Genomic DNA, 15,682 nt, shown 5'->3' on the forward strand with positions numbered 1-15,682 from the left:
AGAAGAGAAGAAAGAACTGAATAAAATTAAGAGATGATTGAAAATGAAAAAAATTATTGTTATAGCAAAATTGAATGACCCTGTGAGATATCAGTGTAAACCTCTGGATGCATGTAGATTATTATCATCATTATTATTACTGTCTAAGCTACAACCCTAGTTGGAAAACCATGATGATATAACCCCAATGGCTCGAAAACCATGATGATATAACCCCAATGGCTCCAACAGGGAAACTAGCCCAGTGAGGCAATGAAACAAGGAAACAGAGAGAATAGTGTGCCTGAGTGTACCCACTGGTTTCTCGTGCATAAGCCCCCCCCCCCCCCCAAGAATAACTATATAGACACCGGCCAATACACTCAAGCCAAACCTTGCACTAGCATAACAACAACTATTGAGGAAAAGAAGAAATGTCATTTAGTACCATTCAGTCACTTGCGTTCACTATAAATTACAACAATACGTTTAGGATAATTACCTAACACTATCAGTCACTTTAAATTTCTTCAAGAAGATTCCAGCAGTTGATATTTTCTTTACACACACACAGAAGCATCAATTTAAAGTAAGAAATTGAGAACATGGAATCCATTTCTGCAATAAACTCTACTTAGATCATAATGAATCTTCAAAGAGAGCCATACTAACATATAACGGAATTTTTAGTAAAATAACGGAAGGAGAGGCGAGAAACCCCAGACCAAAATCATATCCTATAAGTTGGACGTAATAATGAATATCGTTGTTTCTTACTTTTAGGAATACGGATACTGATAATAAATCAGAAGTAATTTGAATAAAGAAATGCATATCAACAGATTTTCAAAGCCTTTATGAAAGAAAACACACGGTGATACTCAGAATGAATGAATGACAAGCAGCTCAAAGAGTTAGAGCAGGTAAAGCATCCCTAAGCAAATTCAGATACTATCATTGGGAGACACACCCCCAAAAAAAAAAAAAAAAAAAAAAAAAAAAAAAAAAAAAAAAAAACTGGAGGAATTTTATAGTCATGCCAGTCCCAGGCCGATAAAAAGGGGGAAGGATTGAGTGTGAAGTTATTGATTTCCTTCCTTGCAAAATGTCAAGTGTTACAGTAATTCTAATGATCTTTAAGGATCTCGAGTAGGAGGGATATGTTCGCAAATGAGGTTCGAACACAAACAGAGCAAGAACTAATTATCGAATAAAATTTCTTTCCTGTTGAAAACACTTATCGCTTTTCGCTTAGTCAGTTGAAGCTATCGAAATTAAATAATAAATGTAAGAGATTTATTCTATTCCAATATCTTGCAGCTACAAATTGGCCTACTTGACACTAGATACATTTTGTTGCAACTGCATCCACGGACGATGAATAAATTCTAGATTTTATCAACAAAATACTATTTTATCAATAAAATTTCTCAGCAGTGTCACATTTTATCATTTTGAAAGAACATCGATTTTCTAGACGCATTTTCGTTATTATTTCGGACAAAAATAATACAATCTTGCACGATTTATGGGGCAGTGCTCGTACAGTCATAGGTCATGAAATATTGCCATTTACATTCGTTGCATTCGTCACACTCCCTTCTTATTGCTAAAAATGCTCAACATCGGTAAAAGCCCAGAAAGCAACAGTCTTAAATAAGATTCTCCTGGTCTTGATCGGGTCTTATTTATAACTGTGTATTCCGTATTTTGTAGATGGGCCAGCGTAACTCAATTGACATGAAAGTACGGTAATCGAAACGCTTTCATATCAAATAATGACACCTGACAAGGATACTTATGGTTCACACTATTCCCGGTTGCTCAAATATCTTTCTTTTACTTTTCACCATTTACTCTAACTCTCATATCTATTTAATTCCACTTTCCTTCTATTTCGTCAGTCATTTTCAGAACACATCATTCTGACAAACCCTCGTGACTCTAGATTTCTAATTAAACTAATCAATGATAATTATCGGCTAATGACAAGAGAATTTCTAGCTATCTGGATTTCCGTAGATATTTTTTGCAAAATTGACTGAAATATCTATGAAGTGTTTGGTATAAAATTAGTCTAAAATACACATAACGATTTGTTATAAAGAAAACAATAGAACACTACATAACAATATTCACACTTTCTACACACCAACCCTCAATGAAATTTCACAATCGATTAATAATTTGAAAGAAAAAACAATTTGAAGGCCCAATTGGATCTTTCTCAACTCTAATGAACTCTTTTTAGGGGTTTTAGGGGCTAACTATGTCATAAAATCCCTGCGTTAGGAAAATAACCCAAATCTTAATTGGCACACAGTTATTATTACTATTATTATTATTATTATCATTATTATTATTATTATTATCATCATTATTAATTGCTAAGCTACGTCCTTATTTGGAAAAGAAAGATGCTATAAGCCCTAGGACTCCAAAAGGGAAAATAGCCCAATAAGGAGTAGAAATAAGAAAACCACAAGAGAAGTAATTAACAATCAAAATAAAATAATGTAAAAACAGTAACAACATTAAAATAATTCTTTAATATATAAACTATAAAGACTTTAAAAAAAACAAGAGGAAGAGAAATAAGATAGAAAAGTGTGCCCGAGTGTACCGTCAAGCAAGAGAACTCTATCCCAAGACAGTGAAAGACTATGGTACAGAGGCTATTGCACTATTCAAGACCAGAAATCAATGGTTTGATTTTGGAGTGTCCTCATACACCTGACACTCCAAAATCAAACCATTGTTCTCTAGTCTTGGGTAGTGCCATAGCCTCTGTACCATGGTTTTCCAGTGTCTTGGGTTAGAGTTCTCTTGCTTGAGGGTACACTCGGGCACACTATTCTAATTAATTTTTCTTCCTCTTGTTTTGTTAAAAGTTTTTTTTAGTTTATATGGGAAATGTTTATTTTAATGTTACTGTTCCTGAAATATCTTATTTTTCCTTGTTTCCTTTCCTCACTGGGATATTTTCTCTGTTGGAGTCCCTGGGCTTATAGCATTCTGCTTTTCCAACTAGAGTTGTAGCTTATCAAATAATAATAATAATAATAATAATAATAATAATAATAATAATAATAATATGGAAATTAATGAAACAATTACCCGAAAAACATACAACAGAGTAACAAATGAGAAAATTTGTGACTAATTAATAAGAAAATTAGTTAAACAATCGCCACATTTTGTATACCGATATCAAGTGAAAATCATAAGATTGACAAATACTCAGCAGGTTCATAAATAAGGAAGTAAATGAAACAATTAGCAGCTCAATAAAGAATGAAATCGGTGAAACTTCAGATCAACGGATTTACAAATACAGTTGAAACTCTCACTGGAATAATCATATGGGAAATTAATTAAACAATTGAACAAGACAGTTAAGAAACTATTGAAACAACCAAAATTGATTGACTATCAAAACATTCAATGTAACAACAGAAAACTCAAAAGACTAACCGTTCTACCAATAAAGCAATGAAATGGTCAACTACTCAATCAAACGATCAGACGATGGAAAAATCCTATTCAGAGGAAATATTCAGTGAAATATGATCCTGAAATGATGTTGACATTTGGGACAGACGTATTCCAATTAAAATGATCGACACTATTGCAATAACCTCTTTGAATACATTGCCCTTTGATTAAATGAATAGCCAGGATTTTTATGTTGTCTATTTGTTCTGAAAAAACTATAAAATGCATTATTTGTTAGATATTTATGAAGACTGAACTAGTGTATCTACGGGGTTACGGGACTTTACAGAAAATGTACTAACTATTTTAACTTATACTGGCAAAAAGATTAGGCCACCCGAACAATAGCCTTCAGTAACATACAAAAGAGAAAGTTGGATTGTCCAAATCTTTTCTCGTTCAGCGTTTACTTCCCTTACATCTATCATATATCCCCTTTATTAATTCGTCCAATTTGTTTTATTTAAAAAAAAAAATCGCCATATACTGCACATACATACAAATATCATAAACATATAAAACAAAATAAATCTATATATACATATATATATATATACATATATATATATATATATATATATATATATATATATATATATATATATATATATATATATATATATATATATAGGTGTGTTATTTGTATATATTTCCAAAATTTCTAATCCACACACACGCGTGCGCGCGCACACACACACTCACTATATATATATATATATATATATATATATATATATATATATTATATATATATATGTGTGTGTGTATTAATTCATATATATACAACATATATGTGAGTGTGTGTACAGTTTTACAAATATTTGTAACCGATTAGTGGAATTATTTAGTTATTTTCCAAATAATTGTAATTTTCCTTCCAAGCATCGATTAACTTTGACCCAATTGAAGACAGACCATCGAATTTGTACAAGTAATAGGTCCTTAATAAAAAAAAAATGAAATTAATCAAAAAGTCTCCCACGTGCAAATTTTCCACTCGTAATTCTCTAAATACGATATTCATGTAATGCATTACGCTTGCTTTCGTATATCTATTGAAAAATAATTTGTTTGTGGAAAAAATATATACGCGTTAGATATCTTTAATATCATTCCATGTCAATAAAATAAATGCAAAATGCAATCAGCGTTCGCACCAAAAACAGAATCCGAAGTCAAGTGCAATCAAAAGCGATATGGCTGAATCGGAACCTTTCACCTATTTAATTTTATCCACCCCAATGAAAGTTGCAGAGTAAAAACTATATCTATATGGCATCGACTCGCCTTTGGTGATGAGCAATTTTCTCCTATTAGGGTTCATCACTCATTTTGCGCCTGTTTTTATATTATTTTTTCATTTCTATATTTCTATTAACGAATCATTTATAAAAACGAAATGGCTATACTGTATATGCGTTGGGTTTCAATTCCCTTTCGATTTCCCCGGTTCATCTAAACAGGTTTTCGTTTCGTGTCACGCACGTGAAAATTCTCTCCTTACCAGCTTCAATTTTCTTTGATAAATTTTACAGCTCTGGAACATTTAGAGGCAAGTAAAGAGAGCAAACTGTATATTTTCTTCCTATATCAATCTGTACAAGTACTGCCTGCAGAGGTCTACGCATAGGCAAAGATATTTGAGGAACATCTCGACGAACGTATATGAGACTTCCGCCATGGCTCCCTACTCGGTGATCATATAGCGTCCTATTGCTACTGCAGTATATTCGCGAGGACAAGGGGTATTAGTATCAAGCTTGCTCTCCTGTAGACATACAATTATGGGGGAATGCTCCTCAATTAGTTTCTTCATATTTGGCCCTTAAATCCTGACAATTCCATTGGAATATGAAGGAAAAAACTATGCTTTATTTTTTGGAAGAACTTTTGGATGAAGTCTTCCCATTAGCAATTTTTTATCTAACACTATTTCCAGGTGGTTTTATTGGAGAGGGTCTTGATAAATTGGGTTTTGTGTTTGTTATTTTCTTTTGTCCTTTTGATCTAATTGTTGAGGGGGATGGTGGACCTCAACTTGAATTTTTGATTTATTTAAATTGTTTTCTGGCTGATCAAAAACATCAACAGACAAAACACCATATTTATTTGATGTCATAACTCTATTTCTTATGGAAGGGGGTAAGAGAGATGAAGGTCTCTCTTTTCCGATTAATAGGTTGTGAGCTACCAGGTTTTTGTACCTTCCCCACTATAGGTGCACCTGATAACTTGGTTTCAGGTGGAATCTCCATTAAATCAGGCAAGGACATGGCCTGGGAAAGGTTAGTACTATCCTTTGTAATGGGGGATGAAGGTTGGATAGTGGTGGGCAATGTCTTTTTGTTGATACACAATGGTAAATCTTTAGGAGATATTCTTGTCTTATTGTCCAGCACTTTATCATTAGATGGCGAGTTTCTTTTTCGAGAACTACCTACAGTACTAGGTGGGTTAGATGATTTCCGAGGAACGTTTTCTCCTGTTTTAATGTCTTTGCATAGGTAGCAGATTTATTTAATAATCTCTTGGCATGCCCTACGCTTACATGTTTAATAATTGATTTATAGAGGTCAGCTTCTTCTAACTTATAAAACTGGCAGCTCCTATCATTAGATTTATGATTAAAGTTGCAGTTGAAGCACCTTGCCTCAAGTGTACATTCTCCATGGTAAAGATTGGAGCAAGCATTACAAATTTTATCTTTCTTGCAAACTCTGGTAGGATGCCCAAATTTAAAGCAATTAAAACATTTCAGTGGCTTCTGCTTAAAAGGTTGAACTCTGATCCTTTCGTTTTCTATGTCTATGTGGAAAGGTACATCAGCATACTGGAAAGTAAGGATAGTCATTTATTTTCCCGGTACTTTATGTACTTTCCACACTGATAGAGGACACAGCCAATATCTCCTCATCCGTAAATTCATACAGATCCCTATTGTAAACCACTCCCCTTCCATAGCTAAAGTTTAGATGGAGTTTGATGTCCTATTTTATATCATCATTTACTGTCTTCAAATTGGACAGCATAACAGAATGTGTGTATGACTTGGCATTTATCGAGTAACTTTTCTTACCGAATCGAGGTATATCTCCAGGTGCAATCGTTCCTACCTTCCTCTGAAGAAATTTGCAGATCTTAAAATAATTTTCTGTACATACTGTAGATTGAGCAAGAAGCCACATTGGTGGTTTTGGCTTTCTTTGGGATGGCATAACTATTTCTATGTCTTTATCAATCCAGTTTGCTGGTCAGTAGACATCCAGATCTTTAGGTACCCCATCACACACAGCAACCTTAATACTCATATTACCTACTTTAATATTCATAATGTTACGGCTTCCATTGAATGCTTCCCCATGACAATTAAATGATAACCAAGAATACCAATTATCATCTTGAAGTTTCATTCTAATTTCTTTTATTAATCCGTAGCATTAAAATATTTTATGTAGCGCATCATAATTAGCTTCTTATGGGATTTGGGTAAGATGCAGGATTTTCAATTTTCCTGTGTTGCCCAAATTACCCTTTTTTCGAATGTCCAAAGAATATTCCTTTCTAGTTCCTAAGTCAACAGAATTTTCTTTAAATGAATTGCCAAAGGTCGTCAACAGTGCCAGGGGCGAGTCAGCAGAATCCATAAGAAAAAATAAAAGGGTATGTGAGATTTAAAAATGTTTGATTCACCTGCTTGAGAACATTAAGGCATCACATGTTGGAAAGGAAATTTGCACTCTCCACTATCGGCATAATGAGAGTATACTTCCCAGATGGTCCACTCCATACACTACCCGAAGGATAGCACCAAAATAGATATAGAGGCACAGGTGTAAGCTGAACCCGCCTGATAGGACTGAGACCAAGAAACTATGGAATCATTCTCTCCATATCTGTAATGATGGGCTTCCGGCCAAAAGCCGAGAGTCCTATCTCAAGCATTGGATCCCCCTGGATTCCAAAGACCCAACACTTGAGAATAGTTCCGCCAAAAAGGTCCAAACCATCTTCGGGATGGCTGAGATCATCCAATACTCTCGCATATAGTTTTGAGCGCAAATACCTCCCAACCGTGACACCTCCTCCCATTCATCAAAGCAGGCAGCAATAACGCATGTAGAAACACCTACGCCAGTGGCAATAACGGATGTAGAAACATCCACGCCATTAAAAAAAAAAAAAAAAAAAAAAGACATATATATATACATATATACACATACATATGGGACATTTTACTCATAGAGTTGGGACAGCAACACGAAAGAAAGTTTATAAAATTAGGAGGAGGTCGAAGTAATATTAAGAGGAAGAAAAAGATGAGAGAGAGAAATGTAGATTCGAACTGAAGGAGCAATTTCCTCAGAGTTCGAGTGCTCTCTTGCCCGTCCCCAAGTTTCAGCACCCGAATGATATGCCGTGCTGAAGCTCAATGACTTCATCAAGGCATTTTCTCATTAAGAGGGACCATCAAACGAAATACACCTTTATTTCGAGTTTCACCTCCATACTTTACTTCAAGAAGCATGAAAATGAAATTGGTCAATTCACACCTCATTCTTGTGATGTTCTCTTCATATTCATGTATGAATTGTGTGTTTTAAGGTATTCATTTTAGTCTTTTACAAGTGATTGTTCTGATTTGATGCCTATGATGCTCATATTTACAGGCCATAGGCTATTTATTTTGATGCATTGGGACTAATATATATATATATATATATATATATATATATAAGTATCCTACCAGTTTATATTACAGTAACAGGAAGGTAATGTTAAAGCTAAAAAAAAAAGTATAGTAGGCATAGGTTATTGTGTTATGGCCGTTTTTCCCGAATGTGATATGAAAAATAAACACCCTTTCCGATTCATTATCCTGTGACCATTAACAAGGTAAAAGAAACGAAAATGGAGCTATTTCAGTTCTTAGGTTATCAGGTAGGATAATGAGCTCCATATAGTTGGCAACACACCCTTCAGATTTAAAATAAATAAGGGGGAAAAATGCCGTATATGATTTTCAGAGAAATTTTTGAATAAATGTAATGTTAAGAGATTAAGAGAGTTTATATTTCTTTCTAGAGAGAAGAATTTCGAGGCTGGCTGTCTGAAGTGACGAATGACCTCCATCAGGCTTTCTGCAATGCATGCAAGTCTAAGCTTGTGGCTGGAAATAATGAATTAATAAAGCACTCAAAGAGGGAAGCCCATAAAAAAAAAACCTGCTATGTTACTGAAAAACCAGTCATCTGCCAGTAGCTGGTTTCAAAAGGGGCCAGAAGTTGATTCACGCAATGTGCTCCAGGAAAAAAAAAATTTGAGTAGTGTATTTGTAGAACATGCTATTCCTATGAAACCTATGTACCATTTAGTGGATGCTTTACACATCTGTATTCGTGATTCTAAAATTGTGAAAAATGTTAAATTACACAAAACAAAATGTACCAGTATTGTAAAGAATGTTAATGCCAAAGTTGAAAAAGACAAATTTGTCAGCATTCTACAGAAAGTAAAATTTTCATATTACTAGACGAAGGAACAGATATCTCTAGTGAAAAAATAACAGCAGTTTTAGTTCGATATTTTTCTGATGAGGAAGACAAAGTTATAACTCGGTTATTGGAAGCTATATCACATGATTCTCGAAACAGTAATTCAGAATCAATATATGATGTCATAATTTCCTGCTTTAATGATAAACAAATCCCCTTAAGAAATATTATTGCCATGGCTGCAGATAATGCCAGCGTATTAGTTGGTAAAAATAATTCAATCATGACAAGACTCAAACAAGATGCTGATGAAAGTTTTTTATTTATTTATTTTTTTTTTTTTTGCAAAATGATACATATGTCATTCTTTGCATATTGCTGCAAGTAAAGCCGCAGCTACTTTACCTAAAAATATAGAGGATCTGATTCGTAACATAACATCATATTTTAGCCACAGTTCCAAAAGACAAGCAGAATTATTTCAATTGCAACAGTACCTTTCAGCAGAGAAAGCAAAAATTCTTAAGATCCGCTGACACACGCTAGCTTGCTTTACAGAAGTGTGTGGAACGTATTTTAAGTCAATGGAAAGTCGCTGACACACACTGGCTTGCTTTACAGAAGTGTGTGGAACGTATTTTAAGTCAATGGAAAGTCGCTGACACACACTGGCTTGCTTTACAGAAGTGTGTGGAACGTATTTTAAGTTAATGGGAAGTCGCTGACACACGCTGGCTTGCTTTACAGAAGTGTGTGGAACGTATTTTAAGTCAATGGGAAGTCGCTGACACACGCTAGCTTGCTTTACAGAAGTGTGTGGAACGTATTTTAAGTTTATAGGAAGTCGCTGACACAAGCTGGCTTGCTTTACAGAAGTGTGTGGAACGTGTTTTAAGTCAATGGGAAGCGCTGAAATTACTTTTTTCCCAAGCTCAAGTGAAGGATAAACTAGTCTCAGCAGATTTGAAAATGAAAGATCTTAACAACTCAGTTACTAAAGCATATCTCACATTCATGAATTATACTTTGACCTATTTCCTTCAGCTAAATGCTTTGTTTCAAAGTAAGCTTAGTCTCATGGGCATTCTCCAAGAAGAAAGCTTGAGAATGGATAGACTCTAAGCCACAGTATTTGAATGACCTGTCCAAAATTGAGCCTTTCAGCTCAACTTATCTGCTCCCTCAAAATAAAATATGTTTAGGATCTAAATGTGAGAATATTCTTTCTACAGAATCAGAAGGACTGGAACATGCAGTTATAGATAAATCCAGAGAAAGGTGCCTATTTCTATCAGAATCATATAGTAAAATTAAGTAAAGATTACAATTATTTGATCCCCTGTAGACCGAAATGAAATTCATAAAGCCAGCAGTAGCACTAGATACAAAAACTAGGGACAAGTTACCTAAGCTGGATACTTTGATAGCGAAGTATAGTCATTTGTTAGAGTCAGGAAATGATGTAAATAATGAGTGGGGAGATATATCTGCTTATTTCAGTGTAGATGAGACTCAAATGTTGAAAAAGAAGAGTGATGAAGAATGTTGGACTTATTTAAAGAATCTAAATAATTTCTCTGATCAATGTGTATTTAGCAACATTAACTCTCTTGCAAAATTAATTCTTACTTTACCGTATTCAAATGCAGAGACAAATGATTTTTTCAATTATGGTAGATTCCAAGACCAAGAAACGTAACAGAATGAGGCCAGAACTCTTGGACACAATTTTGTATGTCAATTGAAATTTAAAAGTTAGAGATAAATCCTGTCTAGATTTCTCTAAAGAAATTGATGAAAGTCATCTTTCTTGTCATTTCATAATCAAGCAATCTATGACTTCAAATAAATCTTACAGCAAAATTTTCTTGAGTTTTGTTTTTATGTAATCCAGTTTAGGTTGTCAGTAAATAATATTTGAGTAGAAGTTCTGTTTCAATAAGTTTGACTAGCCTTATTATAATGATTACTCATTTATTTACACTAGGGACATTTTCTTGTTAATGAATCCGCATGGATATTTCAAGCAATAATGGACGTTTTAGTTGGAAACACTGGTCTGAAGTAAGAACAGCCAGAGACCAACGGGATACCACAGGGACCTGGAGTTAATGCCTTTGGTGTACAGTAGTTCCCTCCTATAAGAGAAGGTTTAAAAATTATCAACGTCGCCGTGACAGCATAATGATTTAGGCAGATTTGTATCACCTTGAATATCTTATGAATACATTAAAGTACAACAACTAACCTTAACAAAATAAACATTTGGACTACTCTATGTAAAATCCTAGATTCATTTTGTTTTCAAGTTTTATCATTCTCACCAAATGAATTCTTAAAACACCAAATATTCCTGATTGTTTTAAACCTAATCTATCACTACTATCAATCCTTTCAGCTTACGTATTCTCTATTAAAATTGTTCTAACATCTATAAAATGTATCTCACATTAGAAATTTGTCTGGGTAAAATTATTTCCCTCTAAGCCTGACGAGCGTTAAATAAATAACATCAAATAATTTTGACCATGACAGGTTCATTTGCGAAAGTAATTTGGGTTATATCCTCCGCCAGAGTAGGCCTAAGGAGCAAAGTCTCTTGAAATTAAGCCGGGTACCTCCGGAATCCTCTTACTGGGTCTTTTCCAGTCTTTAATTCATTTTCTCCTTAGTTTCGTCTATGTATTTCGTACAGGATTCTCTTATCGTGTATTTCATTAATTAGAAATGGTCTGGTATCGAAAATCTGAAAATTCATTTAGTCAGTTTTACATGATATAATTTAAAGTTCTTTTCTGACGGAATAAATAGAATACATTCTAAATCACGACCAAACGAATTAGTAAATGTTGAGGTTCATGAAATACGTTTGGCAAACCGAACTTTTATGGGACAAGAAAATATCAAACTACATTAACAAAAAATCTATGTACAGTAGTATCAATTACGTCTTTATTTGGAGCTAGATGAGAGAAGGAAATGTGACAGGCTATTACGTCAACTATTGCATTAAACCGAAGAATACAGTAACGTGTCCTGGATATTGATAATATCCATAAGGGTTTGGCCAAAAGATTTTAGGTAAATGATGCAATTTGTTTAGTATAAGACTCGGTGATATATATACATATATATATATATATATATATATATATATATATATATATATATATATATATATATATATATACATATACATATATATATACATATACATATATATATATATATATATATATATATATATATATATATATATATATATATATATATTATATACATACATACATATATGTACTGTATGTATGTAATTTTTCTCCTTTCTGCGTACACTTGATATCACCATGGCATTTTTTTTAAGTTTGATACATATTCAAAATCTGGATTAGATTGGATCATAGCTTTATGGCCCGGCACTGGGAATGGTGTGGTGAATCACAAGTATTCAAATTGTAAAAAATCTAAAAATATCAATAATACTTTTAAAATCACATTCGTTTATAACTGAATGCCATTTATCCATTAAAGATGCTAGATTATTAAAAAATAAAACTATATTACATTTCATCAAAAAGCTCGATTTCATGTACCACCTAACAAGAGTATCTAAAGAATCTGCGACGGATTTACAATCGAGATGGGACTTCCGACGCTGATTTACACATTTCAAGCAGCACACCAGATTGTGCTCAGCCGACAGTAATCTGTTACAATGAGTACACACTGCAGCACTGCTACAGTTTAGAATATACGGTATTCATAAGTGAGAAGGGAATTATTACTCCTCAGACTAGCGAGACTGCGTCCGTATATCCCTTAGAGACATAAAAGAAACATTGCGGGGGAAACCATAGGAGACATTCGGATACAAATCTCATAATAAGTATGGGGATTGTATGTTATAATGTTGAGAAATATGTTTACAATAAGAATCGTCGACTTGGTGAAACTGTCAACACCATGTCTCCAGAATTGACACTTTTTTTTTTTTTTCCTTCTAGGTTCTTGTACAGCATATGGACTGAACACTTCCCACAGCAAAGTGTGACTGCGTTAACACTCAATCAGCTCTATTGGACTGTTCGTTGGTGGGGTTTGTTAAGAGACCACCTCGTCCAAACCAGGACTGCTAACATGTCGTCCAACAAATCCGTACCAACATGTCTATTATTTTGCTCAGTAGCTGTCGTCAACAATCAGAATGGGAACCTCGATAATTTCTTTATTGTTCTTCTGTCACCTGCTGTACTTAACAATCAAAATCCTACGACACACCTTCCCTGGTATATGAAGCAACATTTGTCCCTTATAATTCCTACAAGTGACATTTATCATGACACAGCAGGTAGCTGTTTTAACCTGGAAGTTACGGACGAAGAGCTTCTAACTGCATCATTTTAGATTAAACTCTTAAAACGTTTGCAGTGACTGTCTTCAAGGACTTAAAAGAACCCAAGGCAAGAAGAGAGGAATTCTTGAAGAATAATAATCTTACTGTACCTTCTACAACTGCTGCTATCAACAAGCTAAGAGCTCCAAAGGATGAATAAATTATTTTAGTCATTAAATTGGAGGTCCCCTGAAGTTGGTAATCTGTCAGGTCTTCAAAGAAGATTGGTTTAACTAATGCTTCTCTAAGGAATTACTCATTTCGAAATTTCAACTTCGTTTTAAAAGTCTTATATCTGAAATGTTTCTTGTTCTTGACCAAATCTATTCAAATAGTTCAATCTTAATCTTTTCATACAAGATTCTAATTTCCACTCAGAACCTTTTAACCAGTCATATTTTAATCTTAAAAATTAATTAGTTTCTTAATTTCTTCAAGCATTATTAAGTCTGATCTTAGAGCTTCATATGGTCAACATTTTCAAAATTGGTTTTTATGGCATGAACATTTTTAAGTATTTTCCGTCTTAAGCTCTGAAAGAATTTAAAGTTTTGGTATTTAAGCTTTTCGATAATTTAAGACCATGTTAATATTCCTACGTATTCTCTCGAGTTAAACTACCCTAAGGGTAGTTTTAGGTTTTAAGTTTGTTCAAACCTACAAGGATCAAGACTGATATAAGCTTCAGTAATTGATAGGAATTTTTTTGTTTAATAAGGTTAGTAATTAACTAAGCAGAGATGCATGAAATAATTTAAAACCTTGTAGTCATGAAAATGAATTTGAATACTAAAGGCATTCTTTAAAAGTGTCCTACGGACTTCCATACCAGAGAAAATATCCTTTAAATATCATTTAAATGATTTCCCCCATAGCTTTTTTTATTATCAATTTAAAGTCTAGAGTTTTCTCTAGACCAGAAATATCACTTATGAACTGCAGGCCAGATGTGGCCCTTGAGATGACTAGATTTTTCAACTATATTTGTCATTACCGAAGAAAATTCAACTTAACTGTTACAGTGAAATAAAATATATTTTGGGCAAACTAATATGACCTACAAAAATATTTTAATCCTTTAGTCTTGCCAATAATTAATTACCAAATCTTTGGTGGCCCTCGAGGCCATAGTAAAGTGCATAATTGGCTCTCAAAAGGAATCTTGTTTGACATTCCTGCTCGACTGCTGTTAATGAGTATTATCATCTATGAATTTATGTAACTGTTTTGAACAAGTTATCAGTACGTGTGACTGCTGGGTTATTAGCTTTGTGTTTCTCTAACTTCAAAAACCTATTATTTGCATTATTTAAAATTCTTGGAACTGTACCTTCAAACCATTTCTTTAATTATTCTTCTGCTTTCGTAACTCAATCCATTTAGTTTTTTATAGCTTGTTTTAAAGTTTAATTGGATCTGCTTTCATTTTGAGATTAGCTTATTTCTGTAATATTACTTTTATCAATCCTATTCGATAACTTTTACTTGGCCTAACTAATGTCTATTAGCTCTAAAGTCTTAAAGAACATATAGATTGAAAGGTTGAAGGAAAGATTAGCTAAAAACTAAAAACCTGTCAAAAAGGGGATTAAGGGATCTTCAATGAATAGATAAATGTCGTGGCATTAATGAAGTATGAAGAAAGGTTAAGTACAGAAATGTATTAGTTTAAATCAAAATAGTTAAGATATACTCTAGATATATTGAATGTTAGTATTTTTTTTTAGGGTGAATAGGCTTATTATTTAAATGGGACTCCATATGAACTACGGGAAAGCAAATGCAGATGTTACCAGGACAGGATTTTAAGATGAAAAGTCCAGGGACAAGTTTCAAGGAACGTCTATTTATAAATGACTTGGTTAATTTGTTCTTGTATAATGAAAGTTCTAGTGCTTGATGTATGAATTGCTTATAATGAGACTAAAGGGGATAGTTCTTAGTTATTTTAGAAAGGCAATCTATAGAAAGCATACCTCTTTATAGGTAGTAGGTTGGCCAGGGCACCAGCCACCCATTGAGATACTACTGCTAGAGAGTTATGGGGTCTTTTGACTGGCCAGACAGTAGTACATTGGATTCTTCTCTCTGGTTACGCTTCATTTCCCTTTGCCTATCACGTACCCGGAATAGTCTGGCCTATTCCTTACACATCCTCTTCTGTCCTCATACACCTGACAACGCAGATTACAAAACAATTCTTACTGCACTGTAATTGTTCAGTGGCCACTTTTCTCTTAGTAAGGGTAGATGAGACTCTTTACCTATGGTAAGCAGCTCTTCTAGGAGAAGGACACTCCAAAATCAAACCATTGTGCTCTTATCT

Source organism: Palaemon carinicauda, chromosome 3 (genome assembly GCF_036898095.1).
Source record: "Palaemon carinicauda isolate YSFRI2023 chromosome 3, ASM3689809v2, whole genome shotgun sequence".
NCBI classification, from domain to species: domain Eukaryota; kingdom Metazoa; phylum Arthropoda; class Malacostraca; order Decapoda; family Palaemonidae; genus Palaemon; species Palaemon carinicauda.